A 13,566-nucleotide genomic window follows, 5' to 3' on the forward strand; every position below is an offset into this window, starting at 1 on the left:
TTGACACAGACATGAACATAGGGAGAATGCCATATGAAGATTATAGTAGAGACAGGGGTCATGTTTCTACAAACCAACAAGAAACCACTGGAAATAGGTAAGAATCATGGAAGATTCTCTCTCAAAGCCCTCATAAGGCACCAACCCTGCAGATATCTCGATCTTCGACTTCTAGCCTCCAGAATTGTGAAATAATATATTTCTATAGTTTAATCCACCCAATTTATGTGCATCCTTATGACAGACTTAGCAAACTAATACATTCTACATATATGAATAGCATTTTAAATGGTGACGATCAATTGTGGTGCTGTAATCTATAAAGTTGTATTTTATCTATGAACATTCCACTGAAAGTGTTTTTAATTTCCTACTTTATAAACAACTCAGTAATAAATATGCAACTATGTACATGCGACATTTCTCTTTTATGGATTATCTCCTTTGAATACATTCTAAGACATGGGAATCTGGGTCCAGAACAAGAAAAAATTTCGGTACTGAACACCTTGGGAATGTGTTGCTGAACTGCTTTCCAACAAAAGCGTGGTTACAATTCACCTTCCATCTGCTGATAAGTGATTTCTATGTTTTCACCAGCATTTGACATTATCATTTCAAGTGCTGTCACACACATTTTGAAGACACATTCAAATTTATTCTTGAGGAGGGAGGGGTAACGCAAAATACTATAAATTTGGTTGTAACTTTTTTTTCTTTTGCATTCAGGCAGTCACCAGAGGAAATTAGTCAGTGTCTTTAGGTTACACTTTGGTTAACACATTTAATTAAACAGCCCGGTAGTAGAGAATTCAAGATGGGTGTTACTATTTTAATTTCATGAACTCGCTCCTTAATTCTAACTTTCATAAGTCAAATTTTATTTCTTTAATTGTATGTCGATTGTTATAATGAGGAGAATCAGAACAGCTTATAGGACAATATTTCTTTTTTATTTTCCTTAACACACCATATTTATTTGGAAATTTACCTCCTACATTGTCCAGGGAATTAGGATGGGCGTTGGCCGTTTTTCGGCACTTCCTGGTTGAGGCCAAGGGCTCCACTCACGTGCCTGTCCATCCCTCTACAAGGCTTGCCTGGCAGCTGCAGTTTTTCCGTTTAAAATTTAACAATGATCAAACCCCCCAAAAAGCTACCAGGCTAAAAAATGAAACATCTTTTTTTTTCTTTTAAATCCGGAGAAGTGCTGCTGAGCACAGCTGGCTCGCTGCTGTTCCTGCAGCCCCATCTCTGATCCTTTCTAGTCTCCTACCCACCCCCACCCACCATAGGCAGGCAGAGCCGGATTTCTGCCCTTCAAACCCCGAGTGTGAAGAAACCTCGCCTGAAGTCCTCGCATCACCCTGCACCCTCACGCCCTTGAGTTTTAAAAAGCCACTGCGTTCGTGGGTCACTGCAGGGCGCCTCCGCAGTGTCTTTAGCAGATACAAGAGCATCCCTCCCACGGGATGTGCAGTGTAGTCAAGCTGAGTAAACTGGGATTTTTGGCTGCCTTTCCCGCTAGGGTGGGTGGGGAAAGGTGTGTCCCCCAAGCGTTCAGTTCAGACCAGAACCTTTGAATCTCTCTCGCTCCTCAGTATCTCCCTCCATCCCCTACCCCGCCACCTTTCACGGTGTGGGAGTTCTCCCTTCCCACACCAGAGAGGGGAGCCTTTCTAGCTTCCTTGTCCCCCCGCCCACTGATTAAAAAATTGAGAAAAAACCAACCCCCAAACCCAAAACAAAACAAAAGCCCCAAACAAACAAACAAAACCCACTCAAACCAGAACCACCCCCCGCCCTCCCCGCAACCACACAAATGCGGGAATCATAGCCAGTGGATCCGCTGGTGCTGAATGAATGGAAGTGCGGAGCGGGCCTGCGCGCGCGGCCGCCCTCCCCACGATGCTGTCTCCCCGCGGCCTGTAGGGCCCTTGCTGGCCCCTCGCCCACCTCCCGCCCCGGGCTGAGGCTGCCGCCGGTTCCGCGCCCAACGCCGAGGCAGCGGCGGCGACGGGTAAGGTCGGAGGGAGGGTGGTTTCCTCCCGCCCCACACCCAGTCTCCGAGCCGGATATATAGAGTGTCACGTTTGGGAGCAGAAAGACCGGAGCTGTTTCCTTGTGGCTGGAGCGCTTCCCGTAGCCTCGGGGAAGGAGCAGGATTTAGAGGACCACTAGTTGAACCCCATCCTCGTGCTGGAGGAACAGGTATTCCAGGGTCCCCAGCCCTGGCGCTCGCAGAGCCCACGCGCTCCGAAGGCAGAGACCGGACTGGGGGTGGCCCAGGAGGGAGGGCTTGGCTGGGTTCGCAGGGCGGAGCGGTTCCCGGCGGGACCTCGAGGAGGGTGGGTGTGAGGCCGGGTGGGAGGGGAGAAGCATTTGCGGAGGCTCTGCCCCCGAAGCTGCCCCGGCTGCACCCCGTCGTCACCGGCCGTTTAGGCGCGTTTGGCGTCGGCGGAGCCAACCAAGGTGGGGCGCGCGGGGGTTGCAAAGGGCAGCGAGCCGGGAAGGATCCGGGAAGGTTAACGTGGGGGGCCGCGCCGTGGGGACCGGGGACCGAGGGAGAGAGGAGCGAGGCCGGGTCCCGCCCAGGCCTCCTGGGCCCTTGGGGCTATTTCTGGAGAGAGCGCGCAAATGCCGGGGCCACGTGTGAAACGGCAGCCGTCCTAGGTCCCCTCCTGGCGCCCGGGACCGCCAGGGCGCCCAGCCCAGGTCCCCGGAGCAGGTCCTCGCCAGCCCCCAGCCCCACCCCAGACTGCGCGCGTCCCTACCCTCCCACTTGACCCTTGCCGGGGTCGTGGCTGACGTGTGCTGGGGCGGCTGGTGAGGCCGGGGCGGGGTTTGCCCCCGTAGGAAGTTTTAGACATCTTCCTGCGGTCTGGGCATCCTGCGGGTGTGCAGGGGAGCAGGTGCCAGAAGACTCCAACTGGAGTAGATGGCTTGCGGGAAGGCTGCTTAACACTCCCAGCAAGTAGAATTACCCGCGGGGCAGTCTCAGTCTATTAAAACAATTCATGCCCAACCTTATCCTAGAAACCAGAGGAAGGCGTCACACCTGCCAGCGGTGGGCACCTTTTCTTCCACGGATGAGTTATGTGGTGTGAGCAACCAAGGTTATCGCTGGATCTGCAAGAGTTTGGCAAGGAAAGAGTACGGTCAGAAAAATGACCTGGAAACTCAGATGGATGGTGCTTTTCTGTTTGCTAGGTCTAGAGAAGTTTGACACTGTGCAAATGGAAATTTGAGAATTACCCCGTGGTTTCAATTACTCATCTCTCTATATTCCCATTTATATGAACTGGAGATTTGACTGACAGGTGTAGTTAGTCCAAAATTTATAAAGCGGGGCAAGGGACTGAATAAAAACTTAAGGCAGCCACGTAAACTGCAAGAGCAGGCATTTCCGCAGAAGGGATATTTGTGTGTGAGACTTCTAGGAGATGGGCATGAGGTCTTTACCAGGCTGACTCGTTTGTCAGTATTCCATCAGTAGTATTTCTCAGGATCCACGTCTTTACAGTACTCTTTTCCTAATTCTGAGAACAGCCTTTGCACCTGCTGTATTAACAAATTCCTCACTTACTCCTGTTTCTAACATTGGGTTATAATTGTCTGTAAAATAGATGTAAATCACCATGAGTTGGTAAATCGTACAGCTATTAGAGAAATTAAAGTAAATGAAAATATCCTTTCCTTAAAGGAGGCTAAAATGCGACATCCAATTACAGAGGAAGATGAAGAGGTTGAAAATAAATAAAATGGCTTATATTAGGGTATTACTTTGGGGTTTTTAAAGCATGTGATCATCTTGACCATCTCACCATCTGCTTTCCTATCTCCTGAAGAAGCATTCTTGAGTGCATTTGTTTCTGGCAACATCTCATCAGCGTTAAAAATTCCTTGATTTTGCATTAATTCCCATGCACTCATGAAAACTTACTTAATTCACAAATACAGCTTTGTGAAGGATCATGCATAGTGACCACCAGCATGCTTGTCCGTACCAATATATTCTGACATTGTGGGTTCTGTTGGAACATGTATTACCTTTGAAGAGGGTAACAGACCAATTTGAGAATGTGATGAAAGCTATGGAATATGAAAGACAAATACATACATATTAACACAAAATTGTCCAACTCCTGACAATTTCAGGAGTTCATGGCCTCCTTGATGCCCAACCTCCTACATTCTGGATGTCTAGAGACTCCAGGCAGGGCCAGCTTCATGGAAATGCAAAACTGCAGCTGCACAGGGCCTTGCGCTTGGAAGGGCCCTGCATTTGGTAAGGTTCTGCTATCATCGTCTGCTGGCTTAATAATTTTCAAACCAGAGGCTGTGAATGTTCATTGTGAAGTGTGTCCTACCTGACCCCAGGCTGACAAACTTGGTTTGTTATCCTGACCCCAGGCTGACAAACTTGGTCTAAAACTAACCAAATAACAGTGTTGTCTTAACAGCAATCCCACGTTTACGGTAAGTTCTCCAGTACACACCTGAAATTTATCTGCTGCTCACTTAGGTGCCCTTGGACATGTCATTCAGCCTTCCTATGTTTCAGTTTCCTCATTGACAAAATAAAAACAACAGATGGCACTTTCTACTTTCTTTATTTTCAAGGTTGTATTACCTCTAAGTAAAAATAAACAATACTTGTAAAAAAAAAGTCTACTGACTTTGAATAGTTCTTTTCTAAAATTATGCTGTTGTTGAAGGTTTAAACTTTGCCCTCCATTTTCAGAAGTAGCTTGAGGAAGGCTGGTTAAGTACACTAAAAGATTGCAGAACTTTTCTGACCCTTATAGTTTGGTGGAAAATAAAACAAAAGTAGCCAAGTATTCAGTATATTAAATATTCCTGAAATATTATTTGGACAAAATTGGAATTTTCAACTAAAGGTGCAGAATAACTTCTTGGATACCAAAGGCAGTTACTGAATTAAATTAATGTTTGAGTCTAATTCATCCAAAATCGAACCGTGAGAAACTGAGCCAATGACTGAAAATTTTGAGGGAGTAATCCTTTTGTTTCATTTAATTTAAAAAATGTGTAAGTTCAAAAGTTTGGTCAAGTCATCCTTTAAAATATCCTAGGAAATGCCAAATCAATTTAAAATACACCTGGTCTCTTGCCAAGCACACCTAGTGACCTTTTGTTAACTCTGGTGCCTCTTAAAGAGGAACTGAGAAAACAGGCAAGTCCTCTGTCCCCAGACTCCTCCCTTAACTACTCTGTGACCTCAAAACTTATCTTTACTCCAGCTGTCCATGTCAGCATGATGGCAATACACTCAGAACCACTGAGGAATAAAATAGTGTGAAAGGGAGTTGATCAAACTCCTATATCAAGGTCTTTTAATGGGGGCACTAGAACGGATGAATGGAGATTCGTTCTTCGTGCAATTACTCTGTGCAGGTGCATGCAGTGTGCTTTAGTATACAAAGTAACAGGTCCTGTATTCAGTAAACTTATAACATCATTAGCAAGACAAATATGTCAATGTAAGTTATTAATTTAAAATAACAAATAAGTAGTTACAAGGCAACAGAAGATTTGGCACCAAATGAGTGGTACAGAAAATAAGTGCAATGAATTCCCAAGAAGAGAATAAAATAAGCTGAAATGTTGAGGGAAGCATAAAAGGAAAGGCCCTTAGAGATAGCTCTTAAAGTTCTGGTCCTAATAGAGATGAACAAATAAGACTTTTGGGTGCCCAGGGACCTCAGTGGCACTTTGGGGTGGGAGGTGTGCAGAAAAGGAATATCTGGATGCAGCTGAAGTTTTATGTAAGGAAAAGGCAAGAGATAACTCTGTAAGAGAAATTCCCTCTGGCTAGCTTCATTCATATAATAAATAATTATTAAGCCCGTTCTGTGACCAGACACTGTGCCAGCTTTTCCACATTTGGTGTTGAACAAAGCAGATGTGTTCCCTATTTTTTTGGAACCTACAGACGTTTACAAAATAAACATGTAGGAATACATCATGGGAAGTAGCACGGAGAAGAACAGAATGCTTTAAGAAAAAAATCAGGGGCGCTGACTCCATTTTGGTGTTCTGAGAAGGCTTGCTCTTTGACAAAGAAAGATTTCAATTGTTACTGGAAAAAAACATAGGGGTTAACGTTACTAAAAAAAACAAAAAATCAACAAAGAGAAAAAGCAATCTGGGCACAGGAAATTGCAAATGGGAAGGTCCTAAGAGAAAAAGCTTGCAGCATTCAAGGGACAGAGAGGAGGCAGGCCCTGTGACTGCTGTTAGGTGAGGGCACTGCTGAGAGGCAGGACACCAGTTGGAGAGGGGAGCAGGTGGCTGATCATGCCCAGCTTCACGGTGTTGATAAAGATCTTGAATTTAATTTGAGTAGGTTGCCATTGAAGGCTTTTAAGCCAGAGACTGTTCTAATTTCTGTTTTGAGGAACTCTTTATGTAGACAGTAAAGAGAGTGAACTAGAGGGATAAAGGATTGGAGGTAGTAAGACCAGGGAGGACAAGCACAGGTGAGAGTACTGTCAGGTAGGAGGGAGAGAAGTGCACAGACTTGAGGTGTGTTTTGAGAGTTGGATTGACACATCTTGGTGATAGACTGGATATGGGAGGTGGGCGAGGCAGAAAGAAGAGTGGGAATGAATTCATTTCATAGATACTGCTAAATGCTTATAATCCAAATCAGTAGGCTCAGATGCATATGATTTAGAGATGCCATAAGAAGAAATGAAAATAGAACAAAACTGATTGCCCTGGTTATTACCTCTGGAAAAGTATACTGGCTGCTGGGATGGGGTGAGAGAAAGGAGGGAGGAGATTTTTGCTTTTCATACTATCCTCTCTACTGTTTGAATGATTTTTATAACCACGCTTGCATTTTATAATTTTTTAAAAGGTTATCACCATGACAGATATAGCTTCTGGTTTTCTGACTTGAGCACATAGATGGAATATGGTGTAATTTCCTAAAATGAGAAAAATTAGGGAAGAAAGATCTGATCCTCTCCAAAATAATTATTCCAAAACACAATTTACTCCCCTGCTTTAAACCCTGTCATTCCTCTGCCTTGCCTACAGCAGTTTTTCCCAAACTGTAGTGTATGAATTATTATTTTCTTGGGATATTAACAGTTAAGTAAAGGAAGAAAAGCTTCCCTGATTATATAACTTTGAGAAACACTTGATTTAACCTACTTAACAAGTTATATTGCAAGAATCCTCAGAGCTTTTAATGTCCTAATGTGTGTTAATAATCATCAAGAAAGCAGAGATCTTTTATGCTATATTTCCTAAACTTATTTAACCTTGAAATGCTTTTCCAGCAGAACATCTAAGAGAGTCAGCATTCAGCATAACACGCTTTGGGAAATGCTGTCCTATATTAATAGATTAAACCTTTTAACATCTACAGTTCTCTATTAACCATAAGCTTCTCTAATCTCTTTAATCCTACTTGGTGGAAAGCAGAAGACTGGAATTGACTCTGTTAATAGGCATTAAGTTGATGAAAACAATTCTGCTCTGTGGATGATATTCAAAAACAAGATCGGCAGTCTGATTAAAAGCAAAATTGTTTGTTTTTCATTTCTACTTCTTTGGCTAGGCTCTGCAGGACCTCATCAAGGTACATTTTGTCAAGTCTATATTTAATACATGTGACCTGAGGCATAAACAATGGAGAAGACTCCCCAGGACCTCTTAGGTCCCAAGGTAGGCCTGGGACTTATCTGATCCTTGTAAGCCATCCCCTGCAGTGCAATACAGTGTGACTACATAGGGCATCTGTAGGAACATTGATTTTTGAGTCATGTATACACTTCCTGGATCCCCATGCATTTGTATGGTGGTAGGCTGGAGGCAGAAATGCAACTTATGGCCAAAGAACAGTGCAGCAGAGCATAATGGAAGAAGCAGGTTCACACAGCTATAGACTTCTTCCATGGCTTCATCAGCTCTCTGTTCCAACCCAGGGGTCAGCAACTATGACCCGCGGCTGAAATCTGGCCCCTGCCTTTTTGTTTATTCTTTGAACTAAGAATGGTTCTTATATTTTTAAATGGTTGAAAAAAATCAAAAGAATAATATTATGTGACATGGGAAAAATAATAGGAAATTTAACCTATATGAAATTTAACCTTCAGTGTCTATAAAGTTTCATCAGAAGTCAGCTTATGTCATTCATCTAATCATCCCTATTTGCTGTGACTGCTTTAGTGCCCTAACCAGTCAATTATTATGACCTTCAAAGCCTAATATATTTACCTTGTGGTCCTTTACAGAAATGTTTGTTGACCCCTGCTCTAGGCTATGAAACTCACCTGCCATAGGTAATCTTAATTGTTTTGTTTTTCATTTGTTTAATTTATGAGAGGGTAGAAATAAAATAGTTTAATCGACTTCCTAGTAGGTCCTCCAACATTATTGGCATTCAGGCACAGAAAGAGAAATACTGCATGATCTCATTTTAGATGGAATCCAAAAATGTTGAACGCATAAATAAAAGTAGAGAGAAGAATAGTGGTTACCAGAAGTTGAAGGCAAAAGGTGGTAGGAGTGCAGGTGGGGGTGAGATGGGAATGGGGGGGGGTCGAGGTGGGGGAAAGTTGCTGGTCAAAGGGTTCAAAGTTTCAGTTAGGCAGGAGGCATAAGTTTTGAGATCTACTGCAGAGCAGGATGACTATAGTCAATGATAATGTGTATTTCAAAATAAGTAAATTTCAAATGTCTCACCACAAAAATGATAAGTGGTGGCTGCTGTGTCCTCTAAATGTGTGAAATTATAATTGTAAATTTAAAATAATATTAATTTTAAAAATGAAACAAACCATTGTTGGCATTGTTGGCCAACAATGCCAGTTTTTGTTGATGGCTAGTGTTGCTAATGCTGCATGCCCATGTAAAGAGCAGAAGACAGTCGCAAAAGTGATCACTTTTAAATTTTATTCAAACATTTGAACTCCTATATACAGGATAGGCACTCAGATAAATAAAACTATGGCTTCCAGAGGTAAGGGGAAAATTAAATCTACTATAACTTAACTGTTTTATTTTGTTACCTCTGAGCAGATTGGATTTCCTATGAGTAGTCACCTCTGATTTTTATTTCAATAATGAAGCCAATCTTTTTAATCTTTTTTTATTATTATTAATGCACACTTTTGTATGAATAGTGGTAGTTTAGGGGTGACAGCCTCAATTCTAGATGACAGAAATACACATTTCTCTGTCCCCACCCTAAACCTACTGAATCAGAATCTTTGGGGTGAGGATCCCCAGGGGTTTCATAAGTAGTTGCACAGGGGGAGATTTTGGAATAGCTAGCCCAGGTATTTCCATGGAACATAGAGTCAGAAAATAAGACCCTCGAGGCCTGGTGCTTGGCTCTGTTACTGCTGTCATAAAATATTTTTAGATGAGGATGTGCTGTGGGATCACAGAGTTTGGATTTTGGGTCTCATTGCCAGCCATATTGATTGGAAGATTTCTGTAAGATATCTAACTTTATAAAGAGGACTGGTTACAGGTGACATCTTCATTCAATAGACGTTTTCCCACTTTAATCAACATGTATTAAAGCAAAGGACATTTATATATATATATATATGTATGTATATAAAACAATGTGACTACACAATGCAATTAAACAATGAAAATTGATTAAACAATGTGGTTAAACAATGAAAAAAAAAGCCTTACTATAATTGCCAGACACGAAGAATAACATTTGCTTGTTGATTTAGCTGTATTATTTCAAAGTCCTAGATCATTTTACATCCTTAACCGCTGGAGTTTTGCAAAAGCATTTTTCAAGCTGCAGTTGATAATATGTATCCCCTATGGCTTTTGGACATCTTGCTTTTAAGGCATTTTAACTTCCCAGGATTCTCCAGAGACAGCCCCAAAACATTGAAGCCCACACCTGAAGGGAGGAAGAGAAAGCAAACACTCCTCCCTGTGAATTTGTGTAGAAAAGACAAAAATATGGCTTCTCCAACTCACTTACTCATCCTTCCACCTTAGCTGGGAAGTTGTTGGATCAGTAGAATTTGCTGATGAATAATAGGATGACCACAGGAGGCAAGAANAACCGCTGGAGTTTTGCAAAAGCATTTTCAAGCTGCAGTTGATAATATGTATCCCCTATGGCTTTTGGACATCTTGCTTTTAAGGCATTTTAACTTCCCAGGATTCTCCAGAGACAGCCCCAAAACATTGAAGCCCACACCTGAAGGGAGGAAGAGAAAGCAAACACTCCTCCCTGTGAATTTGTGTAGAAAAGACAAAATATGGCTTCTCCAACTCACTTACTCATCCTTCCACCTTAGCTGGGAAGTTGTTGGATCAGTAGAATTTGCTGATGAATAATAGGATGACCACAGGAGGCAAGAATATTATTTCCTGTGTCAAGAAATGAGAAAAAGTCATTGTGAAAACACCCCACATTTTAGATCATTTTAAAAAAAAATGGTTCACTATTTATTACAGGTCATTGAAAGGGCACATTCCACAGAAGTGAGCAAAATGTCCCAGGTATCCTTGAAAGCAAGATCCTTGGAAATTAGGATGACAATTAAGTTATGCGTCTGGTCCCAACATATTTGAAATTACTTGAGCACTTCCAGCAGAATTAGATTCACCAGTGCACAGTATTGTCAAGAAACCAAAAGAATCTGCCAAGATAAACTGAGTAAAAGAAACTGCAGCAATTCAATGTTTGTGCATGTATTAAAGATTTTTGCATATTATTTTCAATAAAGTATATGTAATACTGCAAGTTGTATGGATAGAAGTAACATAGTTTTAGCATCTTAAAGATGGATGGTATTCAGTTAATGAAATCGTAGAGAAATTTGCCTAAAACTTAAGAGAAACTGTTTACTTAAAATAATATTGTTCCTGATAGATATTAATTAATAAGTAAATATTAATAAAACCAACTTTATGTCAGTAAATAGTAGTAAGTAAAAATATTAATAAAGCCAACTTTGTATTTCTCTTTCTATTTCACTGTAACTATTGTCTCATTTTGAATTGAATCTTATTTCACCTGTGTTTTGTTTACACAATACCTTCAAGACATATCTCCCCTGAAGCTAAGCACATGATCTAAAAGATGGACACTTGTTCTTTAACCAAAGAGCTTTCTGGGGATTGAGATCCACTTACCAAACTATTCTCAAAGCTGCAGGAATCTCTGATGGCTTGAAAGAATTAATTTCCCTCATCCAAATGAGCAGTTTGCTTCTTTCTCAGCAACTTGTACTTGCCATAACTCTCTTCTTAGCAGAAGTGTGACATTGCCTCTTCCTTGTTTTCCTTCTACTATTTTGGTGCAGTTTTGCCAGAGGCAGTGGTTATGCAAGTGCTGCTGAGTGCATTCCTGATCACAGGATGACACTTAGGTAAATTTAGGTCTCAGTTTCTTTTAGGACAGAACAAACTTTTCCCAAATTAGACTTCCTTGAACTCCTAGACATACTATATGTTGGTGCATATCACACCATCTTGTCTACAGTACATAGCAGTGAGTGTAAATAGCTTTGTCTTAACTAAGTATATTCACACTGGAAATTGTAGAATGTTCAAGTACCATATCTATATTTGGTTCAACTCTCTTACAGAAAAGAAAAGCCAGTCCCGAAGACATAAAGTGGCTTGTCACACATCCATTTAGTGGGTGCATCAAGGCTAGTATCCACATCTTATGAGTGCAATTCCCATAACCATTCCATTCCATTCATTCATTTATTCATTCTTACGATTTACTGAGTACCTACTATGTGCCAGGCAGGATGTTTAGCTTTGCAAATAGAGTGCAAAACAAGTTATAGTACCAGTCCTCAAATTTTAGTACCCCCTACTCTTTGAGCAATATTTGGACAGTTGCAACTTGGAGTTTGTGCAATTTTTCAGTAATGATACCCAGTGTGTAAATATACAATGCTCATATGTCTTTATTTTTCCTTCTTCCATCTCCTAACCAGTCCCAGTCAGCGACTTGACTTCCCATAGCACCAAGCACTTAACACCAATAAGAGTAAGATGGGAGGCTGGGCGCAGTGGCTCATGCCTGTAATCCCAGCACTTCGGAAGGTTGAGGAGATCGAGACCATCCAGGCTAACATGGTGAAACCCCATCCCTACCAAAAATACAAAAAATTAGCTGGGCGTGTTGGCAGGCACCTGTAGTCCCAGCCACCCAGGAGGCTGAGGCAGGAAAATGGTGTGAACCCAGGAGGCAGAGCTTAGAGTGAGCCAAGATTGTGCCACTGCACTCCAGCCTGGGCGACAGTGTGAGACTCTGTCTCCCCGCCCCCCCAAAAAAAGCGTATGATGGGAAATTAAGTTGAAATGAAATATTAAAAATTCCATAGGGAAGATCATGAAAATTCTTCCCAAGAAAACAATGTTCTTGATTCACTACTGCAAGGCTTGGGAGTTAGTTAGCTTGTGTGTCTCTCCTCTTGTTTACTCACTGTGTCACCAGGTCCTCTCTTTCCTCAAACTGGCTGAGCTCTAGCTTGCATCCTCTAGCTTTCCTTTCCTTTCTGTATCTAAAGATAGACAGAAACTCTTGGTGTTTTAAGTACTTAAGTGCTAATCCTTGTGGGGAAAGTGAGAGGGGAAGAACAAAAATAACCAATGTGAAGAAGTTATGAAGTTTCCAGAATGATACCGTTGAGTCTTGGCATAGGATCAGTAGTTAGTTGCCTACTTCCTCTAAGATAAGTGGAAAAACCCCATTATATTCAGCTATCTGTCTTTATTCTGGAGGCAAGATCAAAAATCAACCATCTGCCCTGTAAGTCCTTACTTATTTTCCTGAACTAGATGAGTATGGGCATTATCTGATGAGAGGATTTCTAGCTTTCATCAGATTCTCACAGAATTCATGACCAGAACAACGTGGGGGAACGACTGCTTTGGGAGCCATTAAGTGGACCATTTTAGTTCCTCAAAGTTCTCTAGACTCTGGCTGCTGTCAGGTCAGGAAAGATGCCTTCTGAAGATTCCTCACAGGGACTGTACAGCTGTTTGAGATACATAGGATTTTATATTCCATCTTCAGTGAGCATTACATTGTTCCAAAACAGAGAAAGGATTACGCCATTCCCCTGCATAACACCTTCCATGGCTCCCCATTCCCTAAAGTAGCCTTGCCAAGTGTGTGAGATGCTAATTGAGGTAGACTGGGAGGTGGGTGTTTCCAGTGCAGAAGAACCCTTGATATCACCTTCACTTACTGCTATATGGCTGTGTATCCAAAGGCAAGTTACTTAACTTCCTGCTATATGGCTGTATTCAAAGGCAAATTACTTAATCTTTCATTCTTCCCAATGTATTCATTTGCTAGGGCTGCTGTAACAAAGTACTGCAAACTGGGTGTCTTAACCAAAAAAAGTGTATTGTGTCACAGTTTTGAAGGCTAGATGTCTGAGATCAAGGTGTCAGCAGGGTTGGCTTCTGAGGGCTGTGAGGGAAGGATCTGTTCCAGACCTCTCTTTCTTTGCTAATAGTTGGCTGCCTTCTCCTTGTGTCTCACATCATCTTCTTTCTTTTTTTTTTTTTTTTTTT

The 13,566-nt window shown here is 41.9% G+C and overlaps 1 protein-coding gene across 2 annotated transcripts in view; it reads left to right on the plus strand.

Moving 5' to 3' along the window:
- The first annotated feature begins 1,852 nt into the window (after window positions 1–1,852).
- Window positions 1,853–13,566, plus strand: part of FAR2 (fatty acyl-CoA reductase 2) — a 196,819-nt gene continuing 185,105 nt past the window's right edge. Inside the window, exon 1 of one of the 2 annotated variants that reach the window (XM_017875601.1) lies at window positions 1,853–2,211. The gene's annotated coding sequence lies outside the window, so the exon portion shown is untranslated. The remainder of the gene's footprint in view (window positions 2,212–13,566) is intronic. The other variant, XM_017875602.1, reaches the window with a different exon arrangement.

Source organism: Rhinopithecus bieti, unplaced genomic scaffold, assembly GCF_001698545.2.
Source record: "Rhinopithecus bieti isolate Rb0 unplaced genomic scaffold, ASM169854v2 scaffold_7884, whole genome shotgun sequence".
Taxonomy (NCBI): domain Eukaryota; kingdom Metazoa; phylum Chordata; class Mammalia; order Primates; family Cercopithecidae; genus Rhinopithecus; species Rhinopithecus bieti.